Raw genomic sequence first — 15,035 nt, 5'->3', positions numbered from 1 at the left:
GGCAAAAAGGCTTTTCATGGCAAAACAATACACTTTCTTTAGATAGAATGGCAGCATACAGGGCGAGAATTTAACAGCCCCCTGGACCTCTGCGCCAGCAGTCAGTGCCAGCAACCTCCGTGCCCCCCTTCCGAAAGGCCACGCTTACAAATGGCAGGGACTCTAGCTGCGGGACTCCAGCGAGGAGATGCCGCACAGCAACAGCAAGAAGCCATGATGATCTCTCTGATTCCTGTCCTACTCTCTCCGTCTTCTCGGCATGCACTTGCACGCCATTGCTTCCCTAATCCCTCTAACTTAATCTCCCTGCCTCTCCCCTCCTCCTCCCTTCCCTCTACTCCACTCTCTGGAGGACTGTGGAACTGCCACTCAGCTTCCAACAAGGCCGACTTCATCTCCACCTTCGCCTCCACCACTCTCTGGATTTCCTTGCTTTCACCAAGACATGGATCTCCATGGAGAACTCGACCACCCCTGCTGCCCTATCCTCTCTGTTTGTCCTGTCCCACCTGTCTAACTGGGCAGGGAAGGAGGAACAGGGCTACTGCTTGCCCCTTCTCTCCTCTTCTCTTCCCCCTGCTTCTCTCCTCTATCACGACTAACAGCTTTGAATTCCATGCAGTGGAACTCACCTCTCCCTCTCACCTCTTCCTTCTAGTTCTCTACCGTCTTCCCAGTCCACTCGCCTCCTTCCTGGATGAACTTGACTTCCTTCTCTCCTCCATCCCCTCGCTGTCTTCACCTATCATCGTCAAGGGAGACTTCAACATCCACCTCTCCAACCCCTCCCACTCTGCCGAATTTCTGCCGGATTTCTCCTCCTCACTCACCTCAGCCAAGAAGTCTTACTTCCAATCACTCTTTGAATCCACTGTCAACAACCCCCACAAACTCTACTCCACCTTCTCCTCCCTCTTTGCCCCCCATCCCCCTCCCTCATCTCTCTCTGCAGATTTTGCCTCCTTCTTCTCCTCCAAGATCACAGACATTCACAAGCTCTTCAACAGTCCCCCCTCTTCTTCCATCCCACCCATCCCACCAACCAAGCTTCGTTTTTTTCATTCTCACCTCTCTTGGACTCTGAAATTTCCTCTCTCCTCCTACGTCACAAACCCTCAACGTGCCCTGGACCCTCTCCCTGCTTGCTTCCTCCAAGCAACTGCTCCTGATCGTCTCCCCTTCATCTCCTCCCTCCTCAACTCCTCACTCCTCTCTGGCTGTTTCCCATCTGCTTTTAAACAAGCTGCTGTTATCCCACTCCTCAAGAACCCTACCCTTGACCCCACCTCTCCGCAGAACTACAGCCCTGTCTCCCTACTCCCCTTGCTCTCAAAGACCCTCAAGCGTGCTGTCCACCATCAGCTCTCTGCATTTCTTTCCCATCACTCACTCCTTGATCCTCTGCAATCCGGCTTCTGCACAGCTCACTCCACTGAGACAGCTCTCCTGGCAGTCACTGACTCCCTCAGCTGTGCTCGGGCGACCTCACTCTCCTCAGTCCTCATCCTCCTCGATCTCTCTGCAGCATTTGACACCGTTGATCACTCCATCTGCTCTCACCTGGTTCTCCTCCTACCTCAGTGACCGGACCTACCAAGTGACATGACGAGGTTCCTCATCCACCCCCCAACCTCTCCTCACAGGCGTACCCCAAGGCTCCTACTACTGGACTACTGCAACTCCCTCCTGGCCGGCCTGCCTGCAACTACTACCCGCCCGCTCCAGCTCATCCAGAACTCTGCAGCTCGTCTGGTATTCTCTCTACCCCGATTCGCACATGCTACCCCACTGCTCCACTCCCTCCACTGGCTCCCGATAATGGCACGCATTCAGTTCAAGACATTGACCCTCACCTACTGCTGTCTCGACCACACTGCACCAAGCTACCTTCAGACCCTTGTCTCTCCATACATCCCCTCCAGACCACTGCGGTCTTCCAGTGACAGAAGACTAACTCTGCCTCCTCTCCACTCTCCTTCCTCCAGAGCTGCTCCTTTATGACCCTAAATGGTGGAACGACCTTTCCACTGAAGTCAAAACAGCAGAGTCCTTGACCTCCTTCTGGCGCTTACTCAAGACACATCTTTTCAGACAGTCCTTTACTCTCCTGTGAGATAGCACTTTTACAGTGTTACTAGCACTCATATTATATTGATTTCCCCTTTGCTCCCTTTCCCGTAGCCCTTGACTATGACCTAAAAACTTGTCCGCACTTAGTTTTTACAATCCAGGATGTAAGACTTAATTTATTGTATTCACTTGTGTAAACTGGAATTTGTAAAATGTATTATGCTTTGAATTGCATTGTATTATGTAAATCGGAATTTGTAATGTTTGATGCCTTGTACTGAACTGTATTTTTGCACTTTGTACTGCGCTTATATTTAGTAAGTTGCCCTGGATAAGGGCATCTGCCAAGAAATATATAATAATAATAACGAAACAAACCTTAGCCAGGTAAGTGTGATGCGTTGAAGTTCCATCTCTAGTACTGCATCCTTCAAGCATCCAATCTTGTCTCTGTTTCTTGTAGGTGGCCTGGGACCGGCCCCACCAACCAAACCTGACTCCAATCTGGACTGCAGGTAAGGATATCTCTTATAGTCATTCCATGCACTCAAGCCGGCGCTATCCATTGCTATTTCTATGTTATTCTTTCCATAGGTCAGTAAGCTGGCAGATGCTACCGGAAAGGAAAGGACAGTTTAGCAGCAGTTTATAGAGAATGTGCAAATGCATTTCTTAATTATACATCTAAATAAACTTAATAAAGAGCTATGTGTCTGTCTCAGTTTATATAAGGAAAAAGAGTCAAAAGTGCAAGTGGAATTAATCCTTATTTTCTGCAACCGTATCTTCTAAATTGTTAAAAGTAAAGTTCATGATATTAACTTGTCACAGGGTCTCTTTGATGCCATGCACTGTTTTCTCCTCCAGCCTGCTTCCTTTAATCTGGCTGGTACTGCAAATCTGTTGCCGCTGCCTGCTGCTTGCTGCTGCTCTCTGTCCGTGGTGTGCTCTTGCATGCTGTTCTGTCTTCTTCCGTGGTGCCCTCTCTCTCTTTTTCCACAGTCTGCTCTCACAGTGGTGGTGCTCTCCCGGCTTGGGGTATCCAGCCAGAGAGGACAGGGGCATGTGGCTCCAGGGCACTTACACTATTACACTTCCCCGCCCCAGTTCCCAGGCCCCAGAGTGGGCGGTCAGGCACTCTCGGGCTGTGGGGCTGCCCATCTTCCACCCACACTGCCACAGGCACCCACGTGGATAGTCAGGACCAGATCCCACCTTTGGCTCACCCTATCTTCCTCCCACTGATCCCTGGGTGGTGAACCGGGTCATTTGTCCTTTCTCTTCCCACCTCTCCTCCCTGCCCTCACTCTGTGCCACCCAGCCCCGTCTCCTGCCCAGGGAGAGTCACCGCTTCTGTTCTGTTTCCCTTGCGCTCCTGCACAGTCTCTCGGTCGCTGTTTGGAACTCTGCTCTCTTCCAGACTGGAACAACCAGTTTTTATTCCCTCCTGCGGCATGCGGGCAATCCCAGGAGAAACACGTGATTGTAGAATAAATAAAAAAACACATGTGACAATAATAAAATCGAATAATAAAGCAATTAGTGAAACACATACCATATACATAGTGTAAAGTGATTAATATATAAACAATACATGAAGTGCAAAGACAAAGAGTAATACATTTATAAAATAAACCATTGAATAATATAGAACAATTACATAATGTGATCACGAGCTGTCACACCCTCTGTGACACTACCATAATTCCCTTACTGTATTCTTTTGAAGCATGTTATCATTTCAGTAATTGTGACAGTCTTGGTTTATGCCAGAGTGTTGGAGAACAAAAGTAACAGGTCTTTCATTCTACTTTTCAGTGAGTGGCTTCAACAATTGGTTAATTCAGTGTACCCAGCTGCCCATGAAGCCGAGAGGATAAAATATTGTATTAATTGTTCTCATCAGCATAAACTTCGGGGCATGTCATTTGGAGCAGCAACAGAATTGGAGCTCACCATCAGCATGCTGTACATTGTTTTTCTTGTTTTTTTGGAAAGGTTGTTGGCATTTTCTTGCAGATGGGAGTGATTACATTCATTTCAAATGTAATACATTTCACAAACATTTTTATGAAACTGAAAGGAGAAAAAAAAGTAGTATTATATTGTCTTTTGTGTCACAAAGGTAGCACATAAAATACACCAGGACACACACCAGTTTTGAACCCCATAGGCACACATTTTTAATTACCTTGATAGATACCTGAGGGCATACAATTTAAATTAATTACAAAAAAGATAGTTCCTTTGTGGTTAAGATTCACACTTATTTTGTGGCTGATATAAATATTCTCGCTTCTGTCAGTCTTATTTTTTCAGCAACAATGAATGAATAATTGCAAACTCATTCTTATCTAATAGGTGATTAGCCAAGGTCACACTCGGAAGAGACTTCATATACTCTGCACAAAGCTGCAACATACTATATTTTTTTGGTATTCTAATTCCTATTACATTTTGTATTGAGATATCATTGATATTGCAGTCATGTTATGGTCTTTGTACACCAAATGCAGAATTATACGGTTTTAGAGAAAGATATTTGAATCCTAGCCCTTGGGCCACAAATAGCCTTTCAGCAAGTTGAATTTTGATTTTAATATGTCTTTGTTAATATAGTTGCCTGGCCTGCAACAACAGAAAACTGACCAGCATTATTTTGGGGGGGAAGGGGATGAGTGTATGCATATAAATTACATTACACTGCATGAAAACTATGGTGTGGTGGACCGGGTGTCAGATATGTAAAAACAAGAACAGTTGTCCAAAAAAAAATATATAGAGAGATTTTTTGGGATAAACCACTAAAAAACAAGAACATACAATGGTGATAATGTCACTGCCAGCACTCCATTAGTCTATTAGTTAAACACAGAAGAAAATATTAATGTTGGGCTGTTCGTCACTAATGCTTGATACTATCCTGAACCTTTCGACACTTAAGAACATAAGAAAGTTTTCAAAAGTGAGGATGCAATTCTACCCATCGTGCTCGTTTGATGTCCATTAATAACTGAGTGATCCAAGGATCCTATCCAGTCTGACTTGTTCCCAAATGTTCAGCTTCTACCACATCGCTGGGGAGTTTGTTCTAGATTGTAACGACTCTCCGTGTGAAGAAGTGTCTCCTGTTTTCTGTTTTGAATGCCTTGAAGCCCAATTTCCATTTGTGTCCCCATGTCCGTGTGTCCCTGCTGATCTGGAAAAGCTCCTCTGGTTTGATGTGGTCGATGCCTTTCATGATTTTGAACTTACTGCATTGGGTTTTAAAAATGAGGTGGCAAAACCAAAAACCTTGAATGCATGTGTCACTTTGTTGCGAGAGAGATCAGTGAGATCACGAAGAGATTGTGAGAGTTTATAGTTAGCCTACGTAGTTAATTCTTAGTTAGCCTATATTGAGGTTAATCCATGGTAAAATAAGAAATATAAACACAAAATAATATATAAATAAATGAATAAATAAATGTTTATGTATTTATATATTTGAATATTTATTTATTTCAACATTTATTCAATGATTTATTTATTTCTCTGTGTATTTATTTTTAGCATGGATTATCCTCAGTAAGCCTAGTTTATATTCAGTATTCAGTATTTCATATTCAGTCATAGCAGTGAAATCAACTAAATTATTTTAAACCATTCAAAATCTCCCTCCTTGTATGAAACTATATTGGAAGAATATGTGTCCATTTTTACATTTTGTTTGTCTCACACAGATCCTAAAATCATTTAATGAACCACACTTTTGGCAAAATATTGATTAGCAAAAACCTGGATTAGATATAATGTCATCCTGATAACAGGACCGCTGTATTACTACTTGGCCACAGAAATCTACTCAAATTAAAAGTACAGACATCAAAAATTGTCAATAGCTGCTATGACTGCAAATGAGTTTCAGAAAATGATGGGTTGCATCACTGCCCAAGGGGGAGGGGTTTCTGCGCACTTCCGCGGGAACCCAATCGAAACATCACTCTATCAAAGCTGCCATTGGCCCCTGCGCTCGTCACTCAGAACAGGTCTCTTCCCACTTCCTGTTCTATAAAACGTGATGTCAGCGCAGGTTCATCCTCTTTTGCCGGGAGCCAGGACTCCCGCGTGACCTTGCAACCCTTGTGCATTCGCATTCGCAACCTATCGTTATCTTTCAAGTCAGAAGCACTGCCCAAGGGGGAGGGGTTACTGTATAACAAAACTGTCGCAAGGGAGGAGGCAGCGAGCTGATAAGGGAGCCTTCCCCGAGGTGCACCGCTAACGGACCTCAGCAACACAACTCCAGACAGTAACCTCAGGGGCCCCGTAGGGCCACACCTGAGCTGTCCAGGAGCAAGAACCGTAGTCACGCTCTACCGGGAACTGTCTGCAATCAGCATATACAAAGCGGGGCTACAGAGGTTAACTCTTACGCCCTCCGCGTACAAGAGCAAGGCCGGCTGCTCTACTAGTGCAGCTAGGAGCGAGGCCGTAATCTACTTGCACAATGTCTGGCATGGGCAATCAAGCACTTGTGCGGCCTCCGCGCAATATCATGGCAGTGGACCCCTGATCCAATAGGAGCGGGGCCACAGACCCAATGAGAAAAATACAATATAATACATAGCTGGCTAGTCAACAGAGTAGCTGAGCTGAACAATACACAATACATACATATAGCGTGGCAGTAAGACCTTCATGCTATCAGCGCGCAGCACAAGAGCATCCAACTCATCTAAACAGTACAGAGTGGAAGAGCTCTATTGTGCTGACAATTTAGATTTCATACAAACTATATACACCGCGGGGCGCAGGAACAAACTCATGCGCCGCCCATGGAACACAGGAGCAGTTGACGCCTGCTGGTCAGACCGGCTAACGTAGGGCAACATTAGCTCTACTGTGTTAACAAAGGAACTATATACACAGCGGAACACGAGAGCCTGCTCACGTACTTACCGCTGAGGGCAGCAGCAGCGGACTCTTGCTCTATGGCACACAGCCAGAGTGGGCCACAGACCTGCTGACCAATGAACTATGTACACAGCGAGGCAGCGAAACTCAAGCGCCATCAGCTGGGAACAGTGGCAGTGAACTTCATTCTACAATTTTAGAATGGAGCCACAGTCCTGCTGTTTAACACATAATACATATATACACATATATACATCACAGGGTGGAGGAGCTGTCTTATGCGCCACATGTGGAACACAGGAGCAGTTGACACCTGTCAAATAGCGCAGCTAATGCAGGGCAACTACAGCTCTACCGTGTGAATAAATGAACTATGTACACACCGGGGCCCTGGAAAACTCAAGTGCCCTCCGCTGGAGGACAACAGCAGCGGTCCCCTGCTCTATGGCGTAATACAGCCAGAGTGAGCCACAAACCTGCACAGAGCAGGGTACAGGCCAAACGCACGCACCACCACAACACAATTACAATGAACGAACTATATACAGGGCGGCCTCTTAAGGCAACATGCCTGTAGGACGCACGACAAGCCCAGGGAACACATCGACAGGGCTGTCTGTACATCCATGAGCAGCTCGTGTGGGTGCTCGACTGGAAGGCATAGTCCGGTGGAAGGGAAAGACACGGTTCACTAGCTCCCTCAGGATGCACTTACAGGGGCAGACTGGGAGAGGAAAGGCAGGAGCCAGAGCCTGCAGGCTACTGGGGCTCGAGACCTCCTTTCCTGTTGATATAGGCAACCACCGCTTTGTTGTCCGTCTGGACCAGCACATGTCTGTCCCGCAGGACTGGCAGGAAATGAGACAGTCCAAGGAGTACTGCTTGTAACTCCAGGATGTTGATATGGAGGGCCCGTGCGGGCTCCGTCCACCTGCCTCGGACTCCACGTCTGTCGCAGACTGCTCCCCAACCCTGCTTGGAGGCATCTGTCATCATGACTGCTCGGTGGTAAACTGGCCCCAGGGGCACACCAAGGGTCAAATTGTGGGCGTGCTGGAGCACGCCGGAGTGACTGTGACTCGGCGTGCTCGATCGCGGCAAGGGTGCATCCTGAGAGACCTGAACCACCACTGCAACGGCCTCAACTGGAGGAGGCCGAGGGGGAGGGTCTGGGATGCAGCCACTAGGAGGCCCAGCAGCCTCTGGCAAAGGGACACCCTGACACGAGCTCTCAGTCGGAAGAGGGAGAGACACATGTGTATTGAGGCAACTCTCTCTGGTGCCAGCGTGGCGAGCATGGCAGCGGAATCGAGGCGCAGTCCGAGGAACTGTGCCTGCTGAGTTGACGTCAGGCGGCTCTTCTCTCGACTGACCCGAAGGCCCAATGCGGAGAGGCGGCCTAAAATCAGGTCCATGTGTATCCGAACATGCTCCCTTGAGTGAGAACAAACCAGCCAGTCATCCAGATAATTGAGGACGCGGACCCCCTGGCAACGCAAAGGGGCTAGCTCGACATCCATGCACTTGGAAAAAGGGCATGGCGCTAGCGACAGGCTGAAGGGGAGAACAGGAAACTCAAACTCTCGGCCCTTGAAGGCGAAGCGGAGAAACTTCCCGTGTGCCTGCGTAATGGGGATGTGAAAGTAAGCATCTTTCAGATCCACCGTGGTGAACCAGTCGCCGGGCTTGATGGCCTGGGACATGGTGCGCAGGTTGAGCATCTTGAAGCGCAGCACCTTGAGGTGGCGGTTCAGTCACCTCAGATCCAAGATGGGGCGGAAACTGTCATCTTTCTTGGGCACAAGGAAGTATGGGGAATAAAATCCCTCGTACTGCCCCGGCGGGGGCACTTTACTCCGTGGGATCTAAAACTGCGGCACGCACGCACGGACTGGGAGGGCTAGTAGTGCTCGTTCTCGGCGAACCGAGAGAGCGAGATCTCCTACAGCCTTGTTAACGAAACTGAAACCGAAAGCGCAGCCGGACCTCCGCTGATGTCACGTTTTATAGAACAGGAAGTGGGAAGGGACCTGTTCTGAGTGACGAGCGTAGGGGCCAATGGCAGCTTTGATAGAGTGACGGTTCGACGGCGGAAGTGCGCAGAAACCCCTCCCCCTTGGGCAGTGCTTCCGACTTGAAAGATAACATGTATTTCAATTGTCTCAGTGTTTCGGAAAGCCTAGTTTTGCCCATCACTGTACATTAGTCCCCCAAAAAATATAAATAAATGTTTATTATTATTATTATTATTATTATTATTAATAATAATAATAATAATAATAATAATAATAATAATAATAATAATAATCCTTGTAGCAGGATCAAAAAGGTGACTGAAGGATTAACCTTCAACCCAACTCCCTCTACTGACCTCCTTGATCCCCCCTGATACATATGCTTTTGTCAGTCTAGCCCCTCACCTTAGACCCAACCATCAGCCCACAGGGGCTCAAAAGAAACATTCAAAACATACATTGATATCCCCAAACATAATTACTCCCAAAAATATATTATTTAAATGAAAATAACATATCTCTGATCCTACATCACCTTCTACATAAACCCTTCTTCAAAACAGGCATAAGCTAAATCCAGGTCTATAAAACGCCTTGGTAAGATGGTCTCTGTAACCTCCTTTTGCTTCACCAATATGGCTGCTCTACAACCAAACCCAAGATAAGTCTTTGTTGGTAAGGAAAAGAGAACCTAATTAGACCCTGCTCAAATATATTTTGTAAGGTTAAAACAAAACAAAAAAAACATAAATATCTTATACAGGGATGGGTCTTGCTCCATCACATGTGGTTTAACTAAAATGTGTCCTGCTCTAAACCATTTCAAAGTTTCAAGTTGAAGTTTTTAAGAATATCCTGCAAGACATTATTAAATTGTATACACTTAGTTCACAATTGATGAAGCATGTGCCAGCTTCATAAAGGTTTGTGAAACCCTTATAACAAAGCAAATTGGATGGCAGACAATACTTATTATGTGTGAACCTGTGTAATAGGTGTAATTTGGAGAACTGGGTGTACAGTGTCCTTGGAAATGCCTATTAGGATTGATTATTACTGCTAGGCTTATGTAATCTTCAATCAATTTATTATGTTTTGTTATTTTTACTTGCAATTGACCCAGATGCTTTTTAATTACAATAACATTCAGTTGGCAAAGCATTTCCAGTCAGGTTATTATTAATGGGAATTCAATATTTTCTTTTTAGAATTTGTCATACTACGCACAGACAAAAATGCATGTGGCAAATAAAAAAATACATGTTTTTGGAAGTACTTCTCTTCGTCACTGTTTTCTGTGAACTTTAAGTCTGATTATTTTAAAGCCATGACATTTCCAGGACCCTAAGTGTGATATGTCTATAAGTGTGTGCATGTGGGGGGTAAGATTAAATAAAAGGTTTACACTTATTTGTAGTGTAATACTTACCAGTTTATGTACTCCATTGTTAATGTTTACATTTGAATGCATTGCATAAGTATAGCTAACATGCCTGGCAACACGTAAATACATGCGTGAATGAATTTATAGAAATGCTGTCATTATCATTGCCAAAGGCTTCATTTGCATTCCCACCTTTTCCCCTTCTCTGTTACATTAGGTTACAATGATTAACGAATAAATAAATAAACAGAAGTTGCTAAGGGAAGTAAATCTATGAATGTATGCTAAAGACATGAATAATTCTGAATTTAACAAATGTATGAAAAAAATTCCTTTGCTAATGCATAGCTTTTTCACAACTCTAATTACAGAAACGTTTTCAGAATTGGTCTTTCAAACTATATTCAGCAGTAAAAACCTATATGGGTTTAAAAAACAGACACATTATATTTGATTTGAATAATATTACAATAACTGAATACGCAAATAGTGAAACCTCTCCTCTAGGGCTCCAGCAGTCATTATCAGAGTTTAGAATGCCATCAGGATAACATCAGTTTCTTTGTTATTTAAATGTCCATCTGTAAAGTGTCTCTTCCTCAAATAAGAAAGAGAAAAGGGGCAATTACATGGGGTTATCATGTAAGAGTAAGCATCTCACATGATGTTGGATATTTTCTCTTGTTTAATTCACAAGGATTTATTCAAAAAAAAAAAAACTTCTGTTGTATTGGATAGCATTAATATTGATTTACCATACATTCATGGCTGTTTAATCCATTTTTAATCAAATGATCAAATAATACTATTTGCAAAGGTAGCTGGCAAGAGTGTTACTGACTTTGTCTTCAGACTGTTGAGAGTGCTCAAACAGGCATTAGAAATGAACTGCATAACATTATTATCACATAGAAGATGGTAAAAGGGAACTCTACAATAAGGGACCATAAAGTGTTTTTTACACTATTTGTTTGAAACCATAGCTGTGTTTACATGCAAGTTTCAATCATGTCCTTTAAGTGATTAATTGAAATGGGATACATTGAATTATAATGGGGGTGTTACATGGACAAGTTCTTACAATTTTTCCCAGCTGGGCTTGCTGTACTTTTTAGAGACTGCCTTTCTGTCCACGTTCTGAAATTGTCAGGTTGCTCTCAGAATGCGTACTTTCAAAACAACTTAAATCAAAGCAACACTAAACTTGTGCAATTGGGCTGAAATGTGTAGAATTCCTCTTTTGCTTTGCCTTGTATTGATAGTTTTGTTCTGTTTTAGTTTAATATGGTCTGTACTCAGTGATGCAACACATTGACATTTCTTGCAGTTTTCTTAAAATTCAATTTTTGTGAAATTTATATAACATATATAGGGTCATCTGATATATTTTATTTCCTGTTTGTGAAGCCATGGTAAGTCACCATACATGTCTCCTCTGCTCTCATTCAACTGACAGTCAATCCTAGCAAATGCTGGCTTGGACTATATTTAAACATGCCTCTCTAGTATCAGTTATAAAAGCTGTATTCTCACTGAAAGGGAAATGCACACTCCATTAAAAGGGTCATTATATCATGGGTTTAATCAACATAACATGCAAGTTAATTGTATCCCCTGGTATATGTTATTTCCTAATGGATATTAAACATTTGCACAATTCAGTGGTTAAGGAGTTAGAGGTCAGGAAGATTGTCCTGCTGGCCTGTATAATACAGGTGTGGTATTTATAAGCTTACTACAGTGAATCACATTATATGGACAATAATGTCATCTATATGATATGATGTTACAATTTTGTATTTGTAACATTTATGCTTAGATTACTTTGTGCAACTGAACAGTACATTACTTAGTTGATCAATCAACCTTTTTGTCTGTTGATAGTGATCTATATTCACTTTTGCAGTTGTTGAGACTGCCACCTTATCAACACTTTATTTGAAGCAGCATCCATTATTTAATGCAACAAGGGTGTGTTAATTTCATTGATTAATACAACCCCGCAGCTGGTTTATAATCTGCAAGGGAGTCATAAAAATATAAAATGTCTTCTTTTGTTTGAGTGATGTACATTTGTAATGCATTTCATTGATACTTATTTTTCTCATGAGACACAAGTTCCTTTTTTTTTTAATGGATGAGCACTGTTTCCTATTTAGATTTAGATATTATTAATAACTGATGGAACATAATTTTACACTATCATGTTATATTGTGTTGTTTTACTACTTCTCAAAATAATATATTAGTTATGATATGTCTCTGTTATGTCTCTTGTTTCCAGTTTCTCTGAGTTTGCTATTTAAGCCTCTGCACTCAATACTGAAGGATTTAGAAGTCGTACATGCTGATTTTCAAAACAACTCCAGCATCACAATCATATACCACTGTATTCATAGTGAAGGTGTAGTTTTCAAATTCATAAACATATACTGTAATTAATTGGCATGTAAATGACCTGGCTCTAGATATCTAATAAATTACTTAATGCCAAGTCTAATCATCATGACCTTGGAATGCTACTTCCTGACTTTAAACAGCATTTTCATTTTTTATGGTTGGCTGCAAACACTTTCTATAGTTAATAGAATGAATAGGTGAGATAAAACAGTCCAGCATCACATGACATCACTGCCATTAGATAATGTTATTTATAGGAGAACATGCAACCCTCAGAAACTCCCTCACTCATGCACATATGTTCTTTTTTTCTTGTGGTGTAATAGTCACCATTCTGATAAACTTCTATGATTTCATATGCATCCACTTTTTATAAGAGAAAAAAAATAGTATTTTTTCTTAGAAAACATGATATTGAACTGGTTAAATATGATTTATGATACAAAATGAATGTTTTACTGGGAGTGGATACCTACACCAACTAGTTTTAATACCCAGCATGATAAAATTTTATTAAAATGTGTACTTCCATCACAATATCCTTTACAGAGGAGAACATACAAGCTTTGAGGGAAGTAGGTGCTTAAATTGAAACCATAGAGGAACATATAGGCAGAGTTGGCAGGCAACATTATAGGTGTTTATACAGACAAGTGACAAATTAAAGGAAAAACCAATGTAAAGTGTCTCAGTAAGGTGTTGGGCACCAGTAGCCGCCAGAACAGCTTCAATGCTCTTGGCACAGATTCTACAAGTCTCTGGACTCTACTGGAGGGATGAAGACCATTCTTCCAAAAGATATTCCCTCATTTGGTGTTTTGATGATGGTGGTGGAGAGCGCTGTCTAACACGTCGGTCTAAAATCTCCCATAGGTGTTCAATTGGGTTGAGATCTGGTGACTGTGAAGGCCATAGCATATGATTCACATCATTTTCATACTCGTCAAACCATTCAGTGACCCTCGTGCCCTGTGGATGGGGCATTGTCATCCTGGAAGTGACCACTCCCATCAGGATAGAAATGTGATCACTCAGAATACTTTTGTAATGATTTGCAGTGACCCTTCCCTCTAAGGCGACAAGTGGCCCCAAACCATGCCAGGAAAATGCCCTCCACAGCATAACAGAGCCTCCGGACCCCCTCACTGTAGGGGTCAAGCAGTCAGGCCTGTACCATTCTCTTGATGTCGCCACACATGCACTCGCCCACTTGTCGAGACTATGGTGAAGGATGACTCTTTGATGGCTTTTTCCACATCTCTGTAGACCAGTGCCTATGGTTTTTGCCCACTGAACTCTCAAATGTGCAATTGTCTTTGTAATGAGGGGTTTATGCACTGCAACCCTACAATAATATTCCTTTCTGTGTAGTTTTCGATGGACTGTTGTTGTTGACAGTCTGATCACGTCCTGCATTGACATTCTCAGTCACCTGGGAAAGAGCTGCTCTTCTGTTGTTCCTTACATATCGCAGTAATGCATGAGCATCACGGTCATCAAATGTGTGCTTTTGACCACAATTTCCACGATATTTATTGATGTCTTTCCCACAAAACTAAATGCAGATGTAACTTTAGTTACTGTTCCTATTGAAACACTTGCCAGTTGAGCAGTCTTTGTGACTGAAGATCCTGCCATTCGTGCCCCAATAATGACCCCTCTTTCAAAGTCATGTAGATCCTTTCCTATCACTCCATTCTCTGGTGCAGGCACAGCACCACTTTTTAAGAAAAGATTGCTTACTTCCACTACAATTTTGTTAATTAGGGCCCATAATCTTTTCAATGTTGTTTTTGTTTTGATGTTGTTTTTAAGAAGCTTTTTCACACCTGTATTTCAAATGATAAATAGGTACAAAATATCAAGATGCTAAATTAAGTAATACACTGACGATACTAAAAGTCACTTCACAACTGAAGATATATACACTACCGGTCAAACATTTTAGAACACCTACATTTTATTGAAATTTACGCAGTTTAATGTCTCAGTGTACTCAATGTAACCCCTTGACCTGACCCTCTGGTACACTTAAAAGGGAACCCAATCCGTGTGTGATTGGTATCTCATGAAAGCTGAGACTCTCAGCTTTCTAATGATGTGAAAATTGCGTTTTTTCTGAATTTCTGAAATGGGGGGTGGGGGGATACTTGGTCTGAGTAGGAATACAAAATCTCAGAAAATATTGACAAAAATGACATATTCTGGAACCAGACAGTCCACAGATCAAAACAAGACCATCCACGTTTTGGTAGAAGAAACACACACCC

The sequence above is a fragment of the Amia ocellicauda genome, chromosome 2 (assembly GCF_036373705.1).
Source record: "Amia ocellicauda isolate fAmiCal2 chromosome 2, fAmiCal2.hap1, whole genome shotgun sequence".
NCBI classification, from domain to species: Eukaryota; Metazoa; Chordata; class Actinopteri; order Amiiformes; family Amiidae; genus Amia; species Amia ocellicauda.
This window is presented reverse-complemented; position numbering follows the sequence as displayed.